This window comes from Carassius gibelio, chromosome B22 (assembly GCF_023724105.1).
Source record: "Carassius gibelio isolate Cgi1373 ecotype wild population from Czech Republic chromosome B22, carGib1.2-hapl.c, whole genome shotgun sequence".
In the NCBI taxonomy this organism is placed as follows: domain Eukaryota; kingdom Metazoa; phylum Chordata; class Actinopteri; order Cypriniformes; family Cyprinidae; genus Carassius; species Carassius gibelio.
The window spans coordinates 16,476,154-16,498,952 of NC_068417.1; the positions used below are offsets into that span (position 1 = coordinate 16,476,154).

The window sequence follows — 22,799 nt, forward strand, 5'->3', positions numbered from 1 at the left end:
CGCACAATAACTGCGATTTAAAACTGTTAAAAGAAAAGGCTCAAAATATTGCACACATATAATACACAACAATATCTCTTCCTTTGGTGTTTTGAACATTTCTGTGAGTAATGCTACACGCTGTGACTCTGTGTTGCTTCAAGTGCATCATTCTGCGCACTGGTTGTGTTTACGCGATGCACGCTGTATAGGAGCCATACCCTTTCGTATTATAATACATTAGCACAATGAAAGATTCTTGTTCTGTCCCATCTACCACATGTTGCTGCCTTCATTACTGTGCTATGAATTTAAAAGAAATGTATTTTACACACACTTACATTATACACACACACACACACATATATATATATATAGACGGTTTCAACGGCAACAACATAAACAAACGTTACTGCGCATGCGCGCTTTTGTGGACCTAACCTAACCGGTACACTTCCAAATAGAATCAATAACAACAGCCAAGTCCCTCTAGAGTAGATATTTTTTGATAACAAACAAAAAATGTTTGCTGCGTGGATCAGGCGGACTTAATGAAAATGCAAATTCATCCTTTGCCAGCAGGAGATGTTTTAAAGCATAGACATAAAGTTGAGGTTTCCCCAGTAACAGCTGTAAACAAAGCAGAGCTACGCTCACACGCTGCTTTATCAGGCATATAACATGCAAGTCTTCCTTCAGAAATACAGCGATATAAAAACACCTGTGCCTCGTTTTGATATTTAAACATATAAATGTTAGGAATTATTAAACGTGCAGTACGTAACGTTACTCATGTTTATTTAACGAAGCCTTTTTGAAAATCGATCAGTTTTAAAATTGTGGCGGGTCTCCAAAAATAAATAAATGTATGGGAAACATATCCCGCAGCACTACCACCTGAGCCCAACTTCAGTTTACTCATCACCTTGCCTTTAACTGTGTTTGTAGAAGGCACCGCAGCCAGACCGATATACACAACACAGACCGGAAGTTAACTTAGGTCCAGGCGCGTGCATCCGATGAAACTGTCTAATATATATATATATATATATATATATATATATATATATATATATATATATATATATATATATATATATATATATATATATATATATCAGTTTGAGACCAAAGGTTTGGACACACCTTCTCATTTAAAGAGTTTTCTTTATTTTCATGACTATGAAAATTGTAGATTCACACTGAAGGCATCAAAACTATGAATTAACACATGTGGAATTATATATGGAATTATATACATAACAAAAAAAGTGTGAAACAACTGAAAATATGTCATATTGTAGGTTCTTCTTTTGCTTTGATTACTGCTTTGCACACTCTTGGCTTTCTCTTGATGAGCTTCAAGAGGTAGTCACCTGAAATGGTCTTCAACAGTCTTGAAGGAGTTCCCCGAGAGATGCTTAGCACTTGTTGGCCCTTTGTCCTTCTGTCTGCGGTCCAGCTCACCCCTAAACCATCTCGATTGGGTTCAGGTCCGGTGACTGTGGAGGCCAGGTCATCATCACTCTCCTTCTTGGCCAAATAGTCCTTGATGCCTTCAGTGTGACTCTACAATTTTCATAGTCATGAAAATAAAGAAAACTCTTTGAATGAGAAGGTGTGTCCAAACTTTTGGTCTTTACTGTAAAATATATATATTTACAGTTTTATATATATATATATATATATATATATATATATATATATATATATATATACACACACACACACACACACACACACACACATATACACACTTTTGCACATCCTGTCATACCAGTGACTGGGTGTTACTGCAATAGACTTTGCAGCATTAAGGTTAACGATTAATCGATTATTTGTTCATTAATTTAAACAACGATCGATCATGGAAATGATTGAAAATTGACATCCCTACACAGAAGTATAGAAAATTCTACATTGATTTAAAATTTTTTTTGTAAAAAACGACACTGATATCGGATCAGAACTACTGTCTCTTCTCATAGTGACAGCCAATCACATTAGTTTTCTGGTATTGCATGCACTCGATTGGCTTGCGTCTGCGCTAGGGTATTTGCATAAGATGTTCTGACTGGAGGACGGCTGCATTGGCGCTTGAGAAGTCTTCAACTTCTATTTAGAATTAATTTCTAGAATTAATTTCACCATCCTTGACGTCACTTCATTTAAAAGTAAACGAGAGGCGTTGACGCCCCGTGTGATGGGGCGTTATATGTCTTTATACCGCTGCACAAATCTTTCAACCACGAGAAATGTAGTTGCAGCACGGCCTTACATCCAGGACAGCAGAATGGTCAGGATGACCTGAAACACATAACCAACTGAAATCAATTTAAAAGTATTAAGTCTTGCCTGAGTGATGCTGAAACAACCAGGTTTAGTTTTTCACCCAGGAGAAACTGCTTCCTGTGGAACAGTCTCCATGATGAATGATCTCTTGATCCTGGATCCTTGCTGCCATCCACGCAGAGATGATTTGGAGGATATGTGGTTGTGTCTAAAGGGTAATGAATCAATGTTACAAGAATACTGATAGCAGCACTATTGATCCTGTACCTTATGTAAATGTTTTCAGTACTGAACAAGTCAGGAACCAAATTAGTACCAGTTCTTGAAACCCATCTCTACTTGTAATAGTTGTCTTGTTGCTGCTGCCCAGACTGTCTCTTCCCCTGATGATAAATATATGTGTTCATTTTAAAGCAATAAATAATACATTTAAATTACTAGGTGGTAACAAATATATTTCCTTATAAGGAACTCACTGAATCATGGACTCAACTGGTGGTTGTCAGGCCCTAAGAAAGTGAAAAATTTGTTTACTTTTTGTGAAACGAAAGTATCAGATCAATTTGAGAATTAAACTAGCATTAAAAAGCATGCATGTGAAAAACACCATTAACACCAATAATGAACAGATGACAGAATTTACAAGCCTGCCACTTGAGGGAGAAAAGGGGAAATTATTAATCCCACATAACGTTACACTGAACATGATTTCGGCAACCTCGGTCTAATTAACGTTAAACTTTATATTTAACGTTCTATCGGTTTATATTCAAGTTCACAGCATGGATAGCATGAGCATCATCAAGCTCGAGCAGCAGGCATTCAAACAAACTAATTAACGTTACTACGGTTAAAAATTAAATTATTAGAAAGTTAACACTGTATAGTTTATAGTGATAAATTTCAAATAATTTAAACTAGGTAAGGTTATATTCGATTTTAACAGTTACCGTTACCTTAGACCACCTCTGAGACTGCTTTTGAGCTAATTAACCAAACAGAGCATTTATTTATTAAATTGAAAGAGAAAACCTACAAAAATACAAAACACTACTCCTCTTTGATGGCATTTAACGTTATATCAGTTAAAATCTATGAATAAAAGTAGATTTATAGGACTTACCTTTCCTCCGTGTCCGTCCGCTGGAAGTTGACCGTTACAAAATGACGGGCACGCGCACGTCGCGCACCTCATTCAGAAAGTGACGTGCGCTGCTAGTTTAAGGTTTAAATGTTAATTTGTCCCGTACTCTCTTTCATTAACAAACATTATCACCATTTGCTAAGTAAATTGTTTATTTTATTGTTAAACTGATGGCATATATATATATATATATATATATATATATATATATATATATATATATATATATAATTATTTTAACATGCTTGATTAATTTTTTTGTATATTTCCCAAAGAATATGCTGTTCAAATGGTATCTTAATAATAATAAGACATCTAGTGCAATAATATTAAAAGTTATCTGAAGACCAGCTGACCACGTCGCTACAATGTCCCCAATGGGACTAACTAGCGACGTCTTTTGAGTACGTGCCCACTACGTTTCTGGGAAGTTAGCCAAGATTTTAAAAAATGGAACTTTACCACGACGTCCTCACGTCCTCACTGCCATAAAGTAATGTCGCGCTGACCAAATGACGACTAACTGGCGACGTCCTCACAACGTTCTGTGTTTGCTGGGAAGACACGGTGGTATGTGAAAAACACTTCACACCGGACAGCTACAACCAAGGAGATCTTATGGAATTTCGCATGGGATTTCGACGAAAAGAGTGGATTAGGCTGGCAAATGGAGCTGTGCCATCGGTGCATGCAGGTCCACCTGCAAAATCTGGCGGGAGTGAAGAGTCTAACGTTAATGTTAGCACTAGGAGAGAATCTGCGCGTCGAAAAAGGGAGCTTTGCACAGTAAGTCTTATAATACCATATATAAATTGTTGTATCGAAATGTAGCTCTGCATGTAATTTCTGCAAATGTATTTTTCTTGACGTTATAATGGTCTTGGCATGGCACGAAAGCCCGCCTAGCGAGTAACCCCAGAGTGCAGTCTGGACGATGGGGCGGGGCGACACTTCGAGGCGGAGCGACACGTGTCGCCCCGCCCATATTTGTTTTCCCCGCCTTTGACATTTTCCTCCGAGCCAGCAGGGGGCAGTTTGCGTTGAAACAAACAGAACGGTGGCAACTACAGCAGCAGAGTAATAACGCGATTCCGTTGATTGCTTAAAGTGAGTAAAACTGGTTGTGTAAATATCTTATAATATGAAATGCGATGTTCGATCATTTATTTATCCATGGTACGTTCAATTTGAATAATTATCGTTAATAATTGTTATAAATTGCTCATTTTATTGTTCTTTGTGGATTGTAACAGTACACTCTGTACATGGCTTTAGTGCATAGGTTCGATTTTACAGAGGTATGGCATCACATTTGTCAAGTTATTTGAACAGACATGCATGATTATTGTGTGTATATTATTATTATTATTATTATTCAGGATGACATGATCAGGAGGTGGTGGTGTTCTGTTCTCCTGGACAGCTTTACTCCGCAAATGTATGTAGCTGTTTGAATGTTGCTACATGAAACATTACTCTGTACTATATCTAGCAATATACCTACCTCTTGACATTTGTTCTTTTAGAGCTCAACCACTGAGGGGAGGAACTTCACCATTCACCATGTCTTCAGGCAGAGTCCAGCAAAGCAGGTTATTTGTGCACATACATTCATTAAGAACTAATAATTACATATGTGTGTACATGCAGAGGTATTTTAGTTATTACAGCTACATAGTTGTTCAGATGTGAAATTGGTATTATGTACAAGTACTATATTGGTCAGCACTGTGGATTATTTAATATATAGCTATCAGTTAACATCAGCATCAAAGACATTTAAAAACATTTCAGCTTAATTCATTTTCAGCGAGTTTTTTAAATAACTTCTGTTTGCGATCTAATGTGGATTTTGTTCACCATATAAGACAGAAATATTTATATTCAATGTAAAAGATCTTCATGTGGATCATGCATACAAATATATACAAATAGTTTTTTTTTTCAATGTGAAAATACTAACTTGCCTTATACTTCTGCACAGTACTGTATATATTAACATTTTATTAGTGTTATTATAAAAGAATGAGTATGCAGTTGTGACAACAATCTATAGAGTTTTTAATGAGAGTTTTAAAGCAAGGTTGTCTGCATTCAGTGTTTATATAATGTTTAATAACTTTTATATACATGTATAAATAAACCTATGTATGTTTTTGATTCAACAGCTTCCCCTGGAATCCTCAGGGAAGTTATTTTGTCGGCGGGTGACTGCATATTTGACACTTTCTCTGGTTTGCAGATGGTTTAGGGTTGTGCTCCGAAGTTTTTCGGAAAGCGGCACAGTTTGCCTGGCTAGACAGTAAGATTTCCCCGTTTAATGCTCATTTTCCAATTGAATTTTGTAGTAGAAGGCTTTTAAACTTTTTTTGTATTATTATTATTATCTTTCATGTATTTTGTCTTTACACTATAAGTTGTGGCCAACTGGAAGAATTGTCCTCCTGTCTCCTGACCGGAACGAGTTCAGACGGATGTACAGCATCAGGGAATGCTTGCAGTGCAGAGCCCTTTCAAGTTTAACCCACCAGGGTACAGAGAAGAGACTGGCGTGGTGATCTTCTGGGCTTTTGTTTACACGGGATTTTGTTCCAAGGACTGTTTTTTTTTTTTTTTGCGGCATGAAACACATTTGTGTGTTAAATTCATTGAAGGGAAATAGAGAATGGACTGAGATCAACTGGTTTTGATGTATTAATTGATGTCATTTAAAGTTAAACTTTGCAGTGTTTAATGTTTTAATAAAAAAAGCTATGGAAAACACGTGCATGACAACAGGTTTCAGTCATTTACATCAGTCTATCATTCTTTAAGGTTTCTCATATTTGATGATAACATCATTTGCTATGCATTGCTCATAATGGATTCTTAGTTTAGTTGTGACAGGATTGTGAGGATTAATGAGGTTTTCAGTAGTGCAGTTCAGAAAACAAATAACAGAAAAGTAACAAGTGTTTTTGGGCAAGTTCTTTAGAACCTGTATAGTTCCTTCCTTGCAAAAAGTAACCATGGATTTATTGTAGTAAAAATATTTGTTGGCATATTAATTACTGTGAGCTGTAATTATAAAAACACCATAGTTTTACTATAGTTACTGTAGCAGAACCATAGTAAATTTTCGTAGGGGCCAAGGGAATGTTCAGAATATTATTGGTGACGTTCAGAGACTGGTGACAATTTGTTACACACACACACACACACATATATATATATATATATATATACACACACACACACATATATATATATAATTTGAACATATAAATCAAGGTACTCCATGACTATCTACATAACCATACTTCGCATAATATTGCCGTGTCATTTTCAAACCAGCGAGTAATGCCGAGGTAGCGTCTACACTACAGCCATTGAGGGAGTAGACCATTTATTTCTATTCTGTTCGTCGTAATCCAAAACTCTTTGTATTTATACGGGATGTTGTGGAAATGCAACAATAAATGCAAAAACACAACATGTATATTCACTTTTTAATTTATATTAAAAGTTTATTCATCCGAGTGTCTACTTCCGCATTCCAATCCTGCTAATAGCGTCATAATTCTCTATACAAATAAGCTGTAAAATCGTCACTCATCTGTACACCAATAAGCTCATCTTAATCATAAACCAATAACCGCTGAGGTGGGCGGGGCGACACGTGTCGCTCCGCCCCAACGTGTCGCCCCGCCCCATCGTCCAGACTGCACTCTGGGATACTTGCGCCTAGCTGCCGTCAGCTTACTCTTGTTACACCCCGTGAGGCGGCACATGAGCCTCCTGACACTTATTTTATTGAGCTATTAAGACCAGGTTCCAGAAAATTTTATTTTTTTAATAAAAAATTTATGTGGTTGCATTCGCATATTACTACTCGGTTAAATTCACGCATGAATTTTCCTGCATTTAACTTGTTTTAGCGCCCGCCAAATAGATTTTTTTTCCCTGCCAAAGTGAGTAATGTAGATGAACTGCTGCCCTTGTGACAGGGTGCATGTTTAACTGAAAGAATGAGCAGAGCGCGCGCACACTTTTCACCGTCTCCAAAACGCATCCAAGTAATTCTTGGTTTTCTTTGACTTATCGAAGCTGGTATCAACAAGGCACATGCGAGAGAATGCAGCTCGGGACTACTTTGAAAAGAATTTAAAAAGATTAGCAGTCTTTTAAATAATACATGAATGGGGGATTTTCATGAAAGGACTACATTTTTTTTTAAGTTCAAAGTTGTGATTTCGGTCTGTTTTCAGATTTTGGGAGAGAGTGCTGCCAGCAAAGACGGGGGCGGTGCAACTGGCACTTCAGATCCTGAAGATGATGGAGATGGAGACATCTCTACAGTGGACCCTGAGCCAGAAGTGGTCCATCGTGGATCACAGTGCAACATAAGATGTTTACATCGTTCATTAGGTAGATAGCTTATATCTAGCATTCACCATACATGCCATATACAATCACAAATAAGGATTATGTCAAAAAATTTCATGATCTCCATGGTTACGATTTTGTCATTTCCACTTTTCAGACAGTAAACATTAAAAAATTAAGAACTCCATAATGTTAGAAAAATACATTTTTTACTGGGTTGCATTAGATAGTGCATGTGTTGTTACCAATGAATGTACAATGGTGAACAATTAGTAAGATGAATCTCTTTCATCTAAGGTGTTCAGGTAAAGCCTCAGATGGTGGATCTGGGGACTCAAACCGAAAGGTTTGAGCATCGCAGATCAACTCCACTGGCCAGTCCTGAACAAAGTGATGATGAATGGTCATTTTCTGATATCATCAATCATTCTGGTGATATGTCATGGAGTCCAGGGGAGGAGATGTTGAGCGAGTCCTCTGAGGAGGAACCAGAAGAGCTGGAATCTCTCACTGACCCAAAGTAAAAACCTTTTTATTAATGGAAACTGTTTCTGATTGTGTATCAAAAAATGTCATAGTCAGAATTAATGTGTGTTTTCCTTTTCTTGTTTTCAGTGCTGTTGACAAGTTCATTGTTTGCCAGAGGCATTTGCTGTCCTTGTTCACGGTTTGCTCTGCATGCTGCGGGGAAACCCAGGGACACATAATGCACCCGGAAGGAACTTTCATAAAAGTCAAGCAGGTAATGTCTTATTTGTCAACTGTGTGTGAGGAGCTGAATTATAGTCTGTGAATGTACAGTATGTATATTAATTATTTGTGTCTTAACTATACAGGTTTTTTACTGGCTCATCTTAAAGCTGCTTGAGTATTGAACCTTCTATCATCTTTCAGGCCTGCGGAACTTGTGGTTATGAGCGTTACTGGCAAAACCAAGAGAAGGTGCATCGAAACATGCCTGCCTGCAACCTTTTACTCAGCGGTGCCATCCACTTCTCAGGTTGCATGGCTACTCAGACAATCAGGATGCTGAAGCTGTTTGGACTGCAGTGCATAAGTCCCGGGACTTTTTTTCTGCCATCAGCGCTATTACACTATCCCTACCATCATGCAGGCCTGGAGGACTGAGCAGAGGGGGATCATCAGGGAGTTGAAGGAGACTGGGGGTGGATTGATCCTGTCTGGTGACTGCAGGTAGATTGGTCCAGCTCACGTCACTGATGTAGAACAGGTCAATGTGTTTTTGCATTAACCTATAAATGTAACTGTTTTTGACGTTCTTAGATCAGATTCTCCTGGACACTGTGCCAAATACGGTAGCTACTCCTTGATTGAGGATCGAATTAACAAAGTTTTGGATGTTCAGCTTGTCCAAGTAAGCTGATGTCACACATAAATCTTGTGTCTGATTTAGTTACTGATATTACTGTTACTGTTCAGTAATAATCAGTGGGTTTTACAGAGCTCAGAAGTCCCAAGCAGCTCTTGGTGTGAGCTAGAGGGTCTAAAGCGGAGTATGCAGTTCCTGATGGACCAAGACATGCAAGTATCTGCTCTGATAACAGACAGAAATCGGCAGGTAATGATGCTAGGAGAGATCTAAATCTGAACAGCATTGACAGGCACAGTATCAATCAAAATAAATTCTAAATTCTATAAAATCAATTTGTGTTTTAGGTGGCCAAGTGGGTACGTGAGAAAATGTGTTCAGAAGGAACAAGGCATTTCTTTGACGTCTGGCATATTGGGAAAAGTATGTATTGGGATGTTGGTAGTTCTATATAACAGACTTGTTTTTTTGTAGTTAAATTCAATTTCCTAATAATTTCCTAATAATTTGCTCTGCTCTGTTTGTCTGCTCTGGAACAGGTGTACAGAAAGCACTGGATGCTGCTGCAAAAGAGAGGGACTGTGAGGATCTGAAGCTGTGGAGGCCAGCCATCATCAACCATCTCTACTGGACCGCAGCTTCCACCCCTACAGGAGATCCAGATGAGATGCAGGCAAAATGTACAGGACATACATGAACACAGCACTCCTGCATTTGCCAGCTGCGCACATCCACCGTTGGAAGGAGAGGCAAGAAACAAGGAGTGGCTGGAACCAGGTACAACAGATGTCACATTTTTTTCAGTGCTTGTAAATTTTAGTTTGGTTTTATCAATACGTAACCCCATGTGTACTAGTAATTACTTGTGTTATGAAATGCAAGGGATTATATGACAGAATACGTTTTATTCAGGATCACCAGCACCCACTAAACTGGAGAGTGTAGCTGCCAGGAAAGCACTGGTAAAGGATATTCGACAATTGTCACATCAGCATCAGACATTCTCCCTGGAGGCCTACCATTCCCTCATTCTGCACTTTGCTCCCAAACACACTGGCTTTTCTTTTTTTGGGATGTACAGCAGGTAGTGTTATCACTTAAAAGTATCGATACTAATAAAATTAGTTTTATTTTCTTTTTTTCTCAATTTCAGGAAATGATGACAGAATGAATATGGCTAAAAACTAATGCAGTCTTGTATAGCAGACCAAAATGTTATAGATTGATAACAGCATTACATATTGTTTGCAAAAAAATAATTGCAAAGATGAGTCATTGTCTTAGACCCATTTGAACTGAAAAAATTAATGTCATATATTTCTGTTGCATTTCACTGCATTGGGTTAGCTTTGGAGACCTAATGTTCTATCTACTTATCTCGTACAGACTTCTCTTGGCAGCCCTACATTTCAATAGTAATGGCAACAGAGATGTAGCGCGAACTAGTGAGGGTGAGGGACGCTACGCTGTTCGCTACCCACGGTTTCGGAAAGGTGGCTGGGCAGTCCACCCCATCAAGGAGAAACCATCTTACGGTTAGTAGTTTCACTTAGTTTTTCAATATCTTTTTTGTGTGAATCTATCTATTTTTATGTGAGTCAACCATGTAACTAAATGTTTTCTAAACATTTCTCTCCTCAAGTATACGCAACAAATCTTATGGTCTCTCTGGTAGAGGAATACTGCAAGTCACCACAGGCCCTCTGCTGCACCGCCCCCCTCACCTCTTCCGTCCAGAAGGTTGCCAAGGATGAGGCAGTCAGCCTCCATCTCGCACGACACTCACGTTTTAACATGTAATAAAAGATCAATTTTACCAGTAGTTTGTTTCACTATGGATTTATTTGACATTCAGCCAAGTATGGTGACCCATACTCAGAATTTGTGCTCTGCATTTAACCCATCTGAAATGCACACACACAGAGCAGTGAACACACACACACACTGTGAGCACACACCCGGAGCAGTGGGCAGCCATTTATGCTGCGGCGCCCGGGGAGCAGTTGGGAGTTCGATGCCTTGCTCAAGGGCACCTAAGTCGTGGTATTGAAGGTGGAGAGAGAGCTGTTCATGCACTCCCCCCCGCCCACAATTCCGTCCGGCCCGAGACTAGAACCCACAACCCTTCGATTGGGAGTCCAACCCTCTAACCATTAGGCCACGACTTACGACGTCGTATTCCCGTAATTTTATTACCATCACATTACCAACTCACAACGTCGTCAGTACGTCCTTCCAACGTGACCAGATAACCAAGAACGTCCCAGATAGGTCCTCTGTTGGTAATATACAATATATTGGTAACTTCATGACTTACTGGCAACGTAACTACAACGTCGTATGCACGTAATATCATTACCATATTTTTTGTACGTTCTTTTTAAATAGCTCTATACTCAGAGAGCATATAAAGTGTGATTAAACTTCAGACACCAGATTAAACGTTCCTTAAAGATAAAATGTTTATTTTCAACAAGTCAGAATATGGACATGCTTTTAAGCTTTTAATGACGTGACATACAGGCGCGCGCTTCCACAACTGACGCACCGCGCGCACAGTATTGACAAGAAAAGAGTTGTGAAACTTTCTATCTCGTATGGAGTTATAACGTGAAATAGTGACAGACTGGTTCATCTCATCTGCAGCAGAGACTGTTGTATCAGAAGGACAGCGCGTTTGTTTAACGCACTTTTCACTTCAACTGTGTCTGACAGGAGAATTTAGCTTTCTGAGGTGAGTCTTACAATTTATAATAAATAAGTGGGTTGATAAAATGTATAAAACAAAGTAAAAACAAAAGTCTAACGTCGCTAAAACCTTTTTTTATTATTTTATTGTTTTTATTGGCCTTCTAGCCGTTGAGTTACCATGGCAACCGCTACACATCAGCTGCTGGAGAGGAGAGAACTCGTCTGACATTTTTTCTGTTTCTCGTCTGTTATACCAAAGAAAAGGCCAACAACTGCGACAGATTTGTTAAGTAACACGTTAATATTATCCACAGTCTACTTTAAGTACTTTTTATTAATATTTATACCTCTGTGATTATGGTATTTTTCTTGAAATGTCTTGAAATGCTCCCATAGAAACATAATTAACGTTATAGCATATTAGATTTGAGCTCTTATTAATGAAAGTTTGGGCTTTTAATTACCTCTTATGCGTAAAGGATCGGTTTTGATTGCTTTGTAAATGTTTTTGATGGTAATTTGTCAATAGATAAATGAAGTAAAGTTAAGCTAATTTAACCTAAAAGTCTGCACTGTAGAGTCTATCAGTGATATATATCTGCATGTTCTCACATCATGTCGTTCTTGTAAAATAATAAGTAAATAAATATCAAAATCACTTCGTTGAGAATGAAACCCCACTTACCAGCTTCCGCGGTGTTGAAAATATCCTCTGACAATTAAAAAATGCGCGTACAGCGTGACAAACCGTCCCGGTCGGATGAGGAGGTCATCGTCGTCAGGTCAAAGGTCATCATGTTGGTCATCTTATTGACGGCTAAGTTATTATTCAAAATTGTACTAATATTTAGATTGGGCATGAGCAGGCATTCACAAAAGGAAACGTTATGACAAAAAAACGATTCCATATTATACAGAACGATTGGCAACCCTAATTAACAGTATAGTGCATACTTTTAGGTTAAATTTAATTAGCTTTTTTAATTCATCCATTAACAAATTGCCAGCAAAACATTTACAAAGCTATAAAAAAAAAAAAAAAACTCATCTACACATGTGATTTAAAATCCCAAACTTTCATAAAGAAGAGCTCAAATCTATAGCTGGTTTAACGTTACCTCTTATTGACAATGAGGAGTCATGTGCCGATTTGGGTTGATTTGGGAGGGGTCTGAGCCGGTCGGCCCTGATGGCAGGATATGCTATCGGTTGCCAGGGGCAATGCCTTCAGAACTTCACAGAGGCGCGACTAAACATTTCAGAGCTCTTTAATTTTTGCGCATTTATTTTGTCGGCGGAACAGATCGAAACGGATCTACGAATACGAGAAAGTAAAGCAATGCAAAAACATAAGGCGAAAGAAAGGGGACCTTACAGGAACAAGCTCACACCAAGCGCAAAACAGCGGTGTTTGGAGAAGCTCTCAGGCATCCAAAATATCGACCCATACGAGCTCCCTGCAGCGGCACAGAGACCTGAACAATTTAGCTCTGTGCACACATATGGATATTGGGGATTATATTGTTTACGATGCAAGTCACCTTGCATTCACGCTGTTAACCCTCTCAAGGCAGGCGTTGCAGATTTGCAACAGTAAAGTAAATAAAAACCTTATTACTCCAGATACATATTTTATGTATCTGGAGTACTAAAAACTTTACTTAAGGTTACTAAAGTTACTAAGTTACTAAAACTTAATTTGAGCCTGAGAGGGTTAATAGCTTTAATCTAACCAGGACATTTACATCTCGCAATCACACATTTAACTACCCTAGCCAACCCAGAACTGGTTTGTCCACTTTGCAGCCCCCAACACAAAAACCTGGTACAGTATGTGTCATTGGGCTAAAATCAAATTATAACTAATCATACACAGCTTTAGCCTACATCAAAACATGTTGGAAACGTTTGAGTACATTGAACATCTCGTTACAATCTAGTGTTTATGAAACATTCACAGTTAATTACTTTGTCATTTTGGTCAAGAAGTGCATTATAAATGCGATTCCAATACACTAAAACGCATGTGAATAAACTTACTTTGGCCAGTACAACACTGTTTTCATCACCTGCTGTAAATGGACCCAGCCACAGCAGAAAGCCTCGTAACTCTCCAAAGACTTGTGGCTTTTAAACTCCTGCATTGTGTAGTAACTTAAACCAAAAACAATATAATTCCCAATGTCCATATGTGTGCACAGAGGTAAATGGTCCAGGTCTCTGTGCCACTGCAGGGAGCTCGTATGGGTCGATATTTTGGATGCCTGAGAGCCTCTCCAAATACCGCTGTTTTGCGCTTGGTGTAACCTAAAAAAAACTGTATTCCATTGTTCCTATGTTTTCCATATGTATCGTGAGAGGTACTGGAGCAGTTTTTAACGCAACAGTAACTTCCAGGAATGGTAAAACAGTGCAGAAATGCGAGAACCTCCTCTACTACCAAGTTAACAACACATGTAAACAATCCTGTTTCGCCGCCGGTATCCTGCAAACATGGCGGAGACTGTGAAATCGAGGGAGGGGCTCTGTGCTATGACGACAACTCCTCATTCTCAATAGTTAGCCTCTGTTAGCTCACATTTGTGATGCTAATGGACTTATTCCCATGACACTGAACCATTTCTGTAAAGTAAATATTCAACAGAAGCATGTCAATTACATGTAAGAAAGTGTCAGTAAAAGTTGTATGTATTTGTGTAATTTTAGGGACTAAACTTACCTGAAAGCAGTAAAAACAACCGTTAGAGAGGAAGAAGTTTCTGCCCCGTTTCCATGGTAACTCCCTCCACTCCAGTTTAAATGAGCCTCGAATGTTCAACGCGCATGCCCATCAAACACATTACACAGCGTTTACATACATAAAATTATAAACTTGTCCTGACACTTGATAACATATTACGTTGATAGTAGGCCTAAACTGAATTAGAACATAGGATCTATATAATATAATAATAGCTTTAAAAATGGTAAACCTAGTGTAGAAACTAAATGCATTGCTGCACTACAAAAAGACATTGATTAAAAGTTATTTTAGGCATGAATATAATTTCACAAATAGCCTATGTAAACAAACACATGCAGCCTATGTATTTTCAAAATATATTTCAATATATTTAACCCTCTGACCCTCTTCGTTTGGGAGTCACACTTACCTTCTTCGCGGTCAAAAGTGACCTAAGCATTGAAATGTTACTTTTTTTTTTCTTCAGGAAAACCAATGTAATATATTTTTGTTCCATAATATTTTTTGATTATTATATATGATTTTTAGGGAATTTTATGATACTACGCAATATTTATACAATTTTAATGAGCTATTTTCTCCATTAGAATTAATTTTTTTTAATCTATTTATTTAAAAAAATTTAATAAATGCAGTAGTTCACATTAAAATAGAGTGAAAGCATTTAAAATCAATTTTTTGATGTGATAATTGAGCAATCTGGAGGCATTAAAAAAGTAAAAACTTTAAACCTCTTGTATTAACACCCTATATGAGGCTTTTGGATTCCCATATTTTATTAACCTCATCTCTTCATTTTTTTTTTTTTTTAGGTTTTACATTTAGATATATATCTAGACATTATAAAAGATTACTTTTTGTCAAGGTTTAGTTATTTTTGGTTAGATAAGTATCAGGTTTTACATTATGATTACAGTCAAACATTAAATTCTTGTTAGAAAGGGAACGCATAGATTTTTCAATTAGCATTTTTGTTACTCAGTATTTGACTTCTAACAAAATAAGGAATGAAAAGTGATCATTCAAAACACTATACAAACATTTTGTAATTAATATTTTATTCAATGTACTTGAATGTTAGAGAGAGAGAATGAGAATCTCTTTAGGATTTTTTTATTTGATTTATTTTTTATTTCAATAACTTGAAAAAAAAAAAAATGTATTCTGATGCAGTTTTACCAGTTCATTTCTATGTGTGTGTGAGTGTGTGAGAGCGAGAGGGAGACCCTTTTGTATTTTTTCCATTTATTGATTGGGGTCTATTTCTTCAGAGTCAAAGTGCATGTACTGTAATTCATGCAGTAATTTTTATTTGTCTATAGATTTTATTTGTTTACAGTAATTGATATCATTGTTGGTTGATTACTGTAACTGATTATGGTAAGAAATACTGTAAGTATTGAAAAATACTTGAAATATTCAGTCTGCAGCATCAAGTGTTATGGAGTGCTTGGTAAGGTTATAGTAGGCCTACAGTATTTGTCTACATTCTCCTTATATCTCAACAAATCATGAATAATGTTGTGAGTTTCTCACTATTTTTTTGTTACCCAAATTATTTCTTACAGTATGTTTTTTTTTTTTTTTTTTTACAAATGTTTATCACAGCAGTGTGAAACTGGCTGCAATAGTGTATGATCATTGATGACTGTGTTTAAATGAAAACAAATAGCATTTTCACAAATATGTGTATATGTTTTGACTGAAGTGTGTCATTTTGCAAACAATCTAGGAATTTTCCTAATTGATTGTGGTGTTTGGATAATTGTGATTTTATATTTTGACAAAAAGAACTGTTTTCAAAATTGCGTGTAAGCAATTGAAGAAAAACTGTAATATCCAGTGCAGATTTTGATTCACAGTTCAGTGAATCGCAGGGCGTCTCAGTGATCAGCCGTGAAACAGTGATTCTGTCCAAATTCCCTTTAAAGTCTTTAAAAAATGATTCCCTTTGAGCTATATTGATCTGTTTCCCTTACACTTCTGAGGCTGAGTAATGGTATACAGCATGATCTACAGCTAAATATAGGTAGTTTTGGTGTATATTTGTAAAAAAAAACAAAAAAAAAGAAATTTTTTGCAGGAAGGAGCTCAATGGAGCAGACAACTTTTTCTTAAATTTTAGACATAAATGTAAGATTTGAAATAAGCCTATAATTTGCCAGTTCACTTGGAACTAGTTTTTGTTTCTTAATAAGAGGCTTAATAACTGCCAGCTTAAATGGTTTTGGAACGTGACATAAAGGGGATCATCTCACTTAAGGGGATGTCGTGGCCTAATGGTTAGAGGGTTGGACTCCCAATCGAAGGGTTGTGGGTTCTAGTCTCGGGCCGGACGGAATTGTGGGTGGGGGTAGTGCATGAACAGCTCTCTCTCCACCTTCAATACCACGACTTAGGTGCCCTTGAGCAAGGCACTGAACCCCCAACTGCTCCCCGGGCGCCGCAGCATAAATGGCTGCCCACTGCTCCGGGTGTGTGCTCACAGTGTGTGTGTGTGTGTGTGTGTTCACTGCTCTGTGTGTGTGCATTTCAGATGGGTTAAATGCAGAGCACAAATTCTGAGTATGGGTCACCATATTTGGCTGAATGTCACTTCACTTAAAGATAACGTTAAGTTAATATTGAGAAGCTGTTCTTTGGCTACAGGTAACAACTTTCAGTAATTTAGTGGGTACAGGATCTAATAAACCTGTTGTAGGCACATCTATTGGCGACGCTTTCATATCCTGATATCCTGCTCAGCCCAGAGTTTAAACTAAGTTTGCGCTGTCATATTATTAGAAGAAAAAAAAAAAAAAGTGCAAATCACTATTGAATTCCCACCAAACTATTTTTTCAAGCAGTATTTGCACTGTAAACCATTTTTAATTTATATAAAGTGCGGGTGAACTTAAACTGTATGGCTACGCTGTGGTTCCTGTAGGCTTTGCGTGGAGGGGGGGAGGGGGGGTTCGGGGGGCCTCTATGTCCATTTTGCTTGGGGCCACCAAATCCCTGTGTGTGAGTAAGTGTGTGTGTGTCGGGACTCACCAGGATGTCGGTCCTGTGTATGCTACGGATGTGAAAATGCAGAAAATCAAACTTGATCCAATATTTTTGTATGGACAAGTTTCGGAGGACTTGTGTAAACACTTTACCAGAGTCATGTCAAGTAACAACGGACTAATCCAAGTGTTTTTTTTTTTTTTTTTTTTAATCTCTCGTTTTGCAGATGCGGTCATGAAACGGCAACTGATGGACACCTTTGACAGGCCATCAATTCCAAGTTGGCGAAACGTAGGTTCCAACTGAAGAAAGGAAACCTGTTAGAGTTCAGAGTTGTCTAACAGATAGGGTGAAGGAAGAGCATCCAAACCCTGCCCCTGCTCCCTTCAAGATTTTTTTTATGGATTTATATAATTGTGTTTTTTCATAAAGTAAAGTCAGTGGCAAAATTAACCTGACAATACTTTGAGGTTTTGTTCTACAAATTAAACTACACACACACACTCCAAAAAACAACAATTTTGATACGGTTTGCATTTGCAAGAAAAAACAAAAAAACAAAGTATTGCCATGTTAATTTTGCCACTGCCTTTAGTTTAAAAAAAAAAAAAAAAAAAAAAAAAAAAAAAAACCACCATTATATAAATTCATAAATCTTGAAGGAATCAGGGGCAGGGTTTGGATGTTCTTCCTTCACCCTCTCTATTAGACAACTCTAAAGCTTTTTTTTTATTATTAAACAGACTCTCATTAAAAAAAAAAAAAAAAAAAAAAAAAAAAAAAAAACCTTCAAGAATTACTTTTCCAGTTTTAGCATCATACTTTAGTATTAATAGCAATTTCAATAAAGTAGCTGGTTTGATTTGTTATATATCTATATATATATATATATAATGTTAACAGATATTAGAAGTTAATATATATAGACATTCCAAATCAATACATTTACATAGTCTGCTATCTAAATGCATTTACATATGGGAAATAAATATGTAAATATTTCCAATAAAAATAGATTTACATGTTTAATGTGGAAAATATTAAAAAGAGGCCAATATCTAATATTTAAATATATTTTCGTAATATATTTTAAGATATATTTACATATAGCCTATATTATAAAACACTTTCTTCTATTTAAATGTAAGATATTGCAATATATAAAAATGTAATCATTTTAAATATATTTTGATCTATATGACTTCTGTATGGGCCAGCAGCTTACGTCTCTGGTGGTGCGGGAATCCCTCAACGCACTTTTCCTGGACCCACGAAGACACCAGTGTGCACGCACTGGGAAGAGACTAGTCTCTCGAGGAGAAGCGCGTTGGGCTTTTAAACCCTATGTTTTAAACAGCGGCGGTGATGAGGCTCCATTTACGTCAGGTGTGCTCATCAAACGCCGCCAGCCCTGACTCACCGGGTGGGGCGGTCCAAGATGGCGCACTGACAAGGCGTGTTTGCTAGAGCTCGGCGAACTCATGTTTAATTTGATTTGTAGTGCAGTATTTAAGACTCCTTCAGTTGTACTTAGTATAACTACGATTGCTACGACAACCGAAATGATTGAAAATGGGAAAATCTGAAAAAAGGAAAAGCAAAAACATGAATGGCAAAAATCATTCTGCAAAAGCAACATTGCAGCAAACCTCGAACACGGTTTCGAACAACAACCTACACGACTATCTTGAGTCAGGCATGGATCCTACAGATGTCATGCTTGTGGAAGAAGTTTTTCCTCTGCTCCCTGAAACCCCATGCAAGTCTCCGGCTGTTAAACAACGCAAGGTAGAGAAATCGGACATAAGTTTTCTGACGCAATTTCGCGAGCTCTCAGATCTGATTAATAACAGATCGGATGCACTTGAAAAAATGGTGAAAGAAAATGCGAAAGTAATCACAAGTGTAAAAGATGCTGTAAATGAAAACACCAAACAGAGCTATAGCTGACGTGAAGAAAGCCGTTGAATTTGTGAGTGGCGAAATTGTTGATGTCAAAGTCCGAATCGATACAATGGAGCTGCAAGTAAAGAAGATTGATATCCAAACATCTGAGCAAGAAAAGCGTCTCTCACATCTCGAAGGATACACGCGCCGCTGGAATCTCAGAATTTACGGGATGCAGGAAAGGGAGAGGGAGGATGTTCGTGAACGAGTCATCCAGGTATGCCAACAGTTACTACCAGACGCTAAAGATAAACTTTCGTTTGTTGTTGATACTGTACATCGACTTGGTCATAAACGGCCCGCTGGCGACAAACCAAGAGGAATCATCTTTCAATTCACATCTCGCTTCTACCGGGATGCAGTTTGGCGGGCAGCGAAGGATTCGTCGTTCCTCAGAAGCAACAACCTGAAAATCGCTGAAGATTTATCTCCGTCTGACAGAGAAAAAAGAAATAAACTATGGCCTCTCGTGGAAAAAGCACGCCGTGAAAACAAACGGGCTTTTTTTGTCGGTGGTCGAGCTTTTGTGGATGGCACTGAGATATTTCCACCTGCTTGAAATCTGAAGTAGGCCTACTATCTATCAGACATGAGCAACGTGGGATAAAAAATAAATAAATGTATAATACTTTGGTAAACGAAGTTCAACCATGGCTGCATTTAGCTAATCAGAACTTTAATTTGTAGGTTAAGTTTGGATTCAGATTTGGACGAGTGTTTTTGCTTATTGTTTAATGTTGCCCACTCGTTTGGGCTTTTTTTTGCACTGCATCAATAAGACTTTTTCTTTTGTTCTGGAGTTTGCTGTGCTCATCTTTGCACAGTTGTCTTAACAAGTGTGTTTGGCACATTACCTGTGTCTTATTTGTTAAAAGGTTTCATTTAAAGTTACTTATTTTTATTTTTTCTCTTTCTCTCTTTTTCTTTTTGATATGGCTCTATCTATTCTTTCTCTTAATGTTAGAGGGCTACGAAATTCTTTAAAGCGTAAAGCTATTTTTTTATACCTTAAACAATTTAATACTGATTTCTACTTTTTGCAAGAATGTCATTCACTCAGAGAAGATCGAAATCTCTGGAGATCACAATGGGGTTTGGACATGTGGATGTCCCATGGATCTTCAAGTTCAGCTGGTGTTTGTATTTTACTTCATGGTTTCAAGGGGAAAGTTTTGTCTGTTGACTGTGACCCGAATGGCCGATATGTTTGTCTTTTAATTGAAATTTCTAATAGGAAGATTATTATCACCAATGTTTATGGAACTAATCAACAAAAAGAAAACGAGATATTTTTTAGTCAACTAGAAAAACATATTTTATTTTATTGTTAAATAACCACCCCAATTCTTATCTAATCTTTGGAGGAGACTTCAATATGGTTGTAGATAATAACATTGATAGATGGCCCCCAAAATCAAATAATTCTAATTCTTATTTAAAGATGTTCATGCAGAGGTTTTCTTTGGTGGATAGCTGGAGAGAAACTCACCCCTCTCAAAAATCATTTACATGGAGTAATAATTCATTATCACTGCAATCCCGTATTGATCTTTTTTTGACTTCTAAAGAACTTGTTAATGTGTCAACTGATATTACACCTTCACCCTTGTCTGACCATAAGAGCATTACTATTTACATTCCTCTGTTTAATATTAATTTAAAAAGAAACTCCTGCTATTGGAAACTTAATAATTCAGTACTCACTCATGACGAAGTTGAAGACAAAGTTAATTATATTATTTCAAGTTTTTGGGCCAAAGCAAAAGGTGAAAATAAATATGGTATTAATTGGGAGCTAGCCAAATATGAGATCTCTAAATTTCTACGTAAATTTAGTAGCAATCTGGCTAAGAAGAGCAGGCATAATGAAAATGAGGTCATCTCTAAAATAGGCAACCTTCTATGTAAAAATATGGACAACATCACTATCTCTGAAAAATCTGAACTTGCAGATTTACAACATCAACTAGACAATATTTATAAGTATAAAGCTGAGGGAGCATATATTCGTTCTCGAAGAAAGTGGCTTGAGGAAGGGGAACAAAGCTCTGCTTATTTTTTTAGATTAGAAAGAGAACAATCTAAAAGTAATAATATAAATAAACTTATAATTAATGGGGCAGTAAATGAGAATCAAAAAATCATTGGGCAATATTGTGCTTCTTTTTATAGTGATTTGTATACATCCAAACTGTGCCAACAAGATGTGGATACTTTTTTTGAGTCCATTCAGAATGTACCAAAATTAGATCAGATTGATAAAAATATTTGTGATGCCCCTATCACCCTTGAAGACACTATTGATGCAATTAAGTCATTAAAAAATAAGAAATCCCCTGGTACTGATGGACTCACCTCAGAATTTTATAAGTTATTTAGTGATAAATTGGCGAGGTTTTTAGAGAAAGCTCAGTTAAAACTTCACTTCCTCCCACTTTATGTCAAGGAGTAATAACCTTAATCCCCAAACCAAATAAAGATCCCCTCATAATAGATAATTGGCGCCCTATTACTTTACTAAATAATGATTATAAAATAATAGCTTTAATTTTGGCCAAAATACTTAAATCTGTTCTTAATTCAGTTATAGATGAAACACAATCAGGATTTCTGCCTAATAGACATATCTCTAACAATATACGTTTAGTTCTAGATATATTAGATTACTCACATTTACTTCCAAAAGAAAGTTTTATGTTATTTTTAGACTATTATAAGGCATTTGATACGCTAGAGCATGGATTTTTATTTCAAGCACTACATCGTATCGGATTTGGTGATCATTTATGTAATATGGTGAAAATGCTGTATACGAATAGCAATAGCTCGATTAAATTAGGCAATAATACCTCTCCCAGATTCTTCTTAAAGCGTGGGGTACGACAAGGATGCCCTGTCTCTCCTTATCTTTTTATAATAGCAACACAATTTCTAAGTCTATATATTAAAGAAAGCCCTTTAAAGGGAATTGGGATTGAAAACTCAGAGATAATTATTAGTCAATTAGCGTACGACACTGTCCTGTTTTTGGAAGACTCTCTCCAAATTCCTATAGCACTGACTGCTCTCCAGCTTTTCTCCAAAGCCTCAGGTTTACAACTCAATCTTAACAAATGTGAACTATTACCAGTTAAAAATACATTGACTTCTTCAATTGATGGTATTCCTGTCAAGGATTGTGTAACATACTTGGGCATAAAAATAACAAAAAATATGAGATGCTCTGCAAACTTCGATCCAATCATTACCAAAACAAAGAAAAGATTTAACTGTTGGCTGCAGAGAGACCTGTCTTTAAAAGGCAGAGGGTTGCTTGTGAA

General features: G+C 37.1%; 3 long non-coding RNA genes across 5 annotated transcripts; 2 read left to right on the plus strand and 1 right to left on the minus strand.

The window, feature by feature from the left end:
* Positions 1-1,727: 1,727 nt before the first annotated feature.
* Positions 1,728-3,583, minus strand: LOC127988530 (uncharacterized). 3 transcript variants are annotated; one of them, XR_008161719.1, is made up of 4 exons: positions 3,395-3,576; positions 2,748-2,780; positions 2,372-2,654; positions 1,728-2,286 (listed from the first exon to the last, which is right to left on the minus strand). It is a non-coding gene; the product is annotated as an uncharacterized LOC127988530 (long non-coding RNA). The 3 variants fall into 3 exon arrangements; XR_008161721.1 differs by lacking the exon at positions 1,728-2,286 and having other exon boundaries at positions 2,335-2,479; positions 2,588-2,654; positions 3,395-3,569; XR_008161720.1 differs by lacking the exon at positions 1,728-2,286 and having other exon boundaries at positions 2,341-2,654; positions 3,395-3,583.
* Positions 3,584-3,715: 132 nt separating this feature from the next.
* LOC127988528 (uncharacterized) lies at positions 3,716-10,164 on the plus strand. Its single transcript, XR_008161717.1, has 9 exons — positions 3,716-4,201; positions 7,663-7,822; positions 8,078-8,522; positions 8,675-8,964; positions 9,065-9,155; positions 9,243-9,359; positions 9,458-9,533; positions 9,650-9,887; positions 10,023-10,164. It is a non-coding gene; the product is annotated as an uncharacterized LOC127988528 (long non-coding RNA).
* Positions 4,566-5,950, plus strand: LOC127988535 (uncharacterized). The gene is made up of 4 exons (XR_008161728.1): positions 4,566-4,853; positions 4,942-5,007; positions 5,658-5,717; positions 5,833-5,950. It is a non-coding gene; the product is annotated as an uncharacterized LOC127988535 (long non-coding RNA).
* Positions 10,165-22,799: the final 12,635 nt, after the last annotated feature.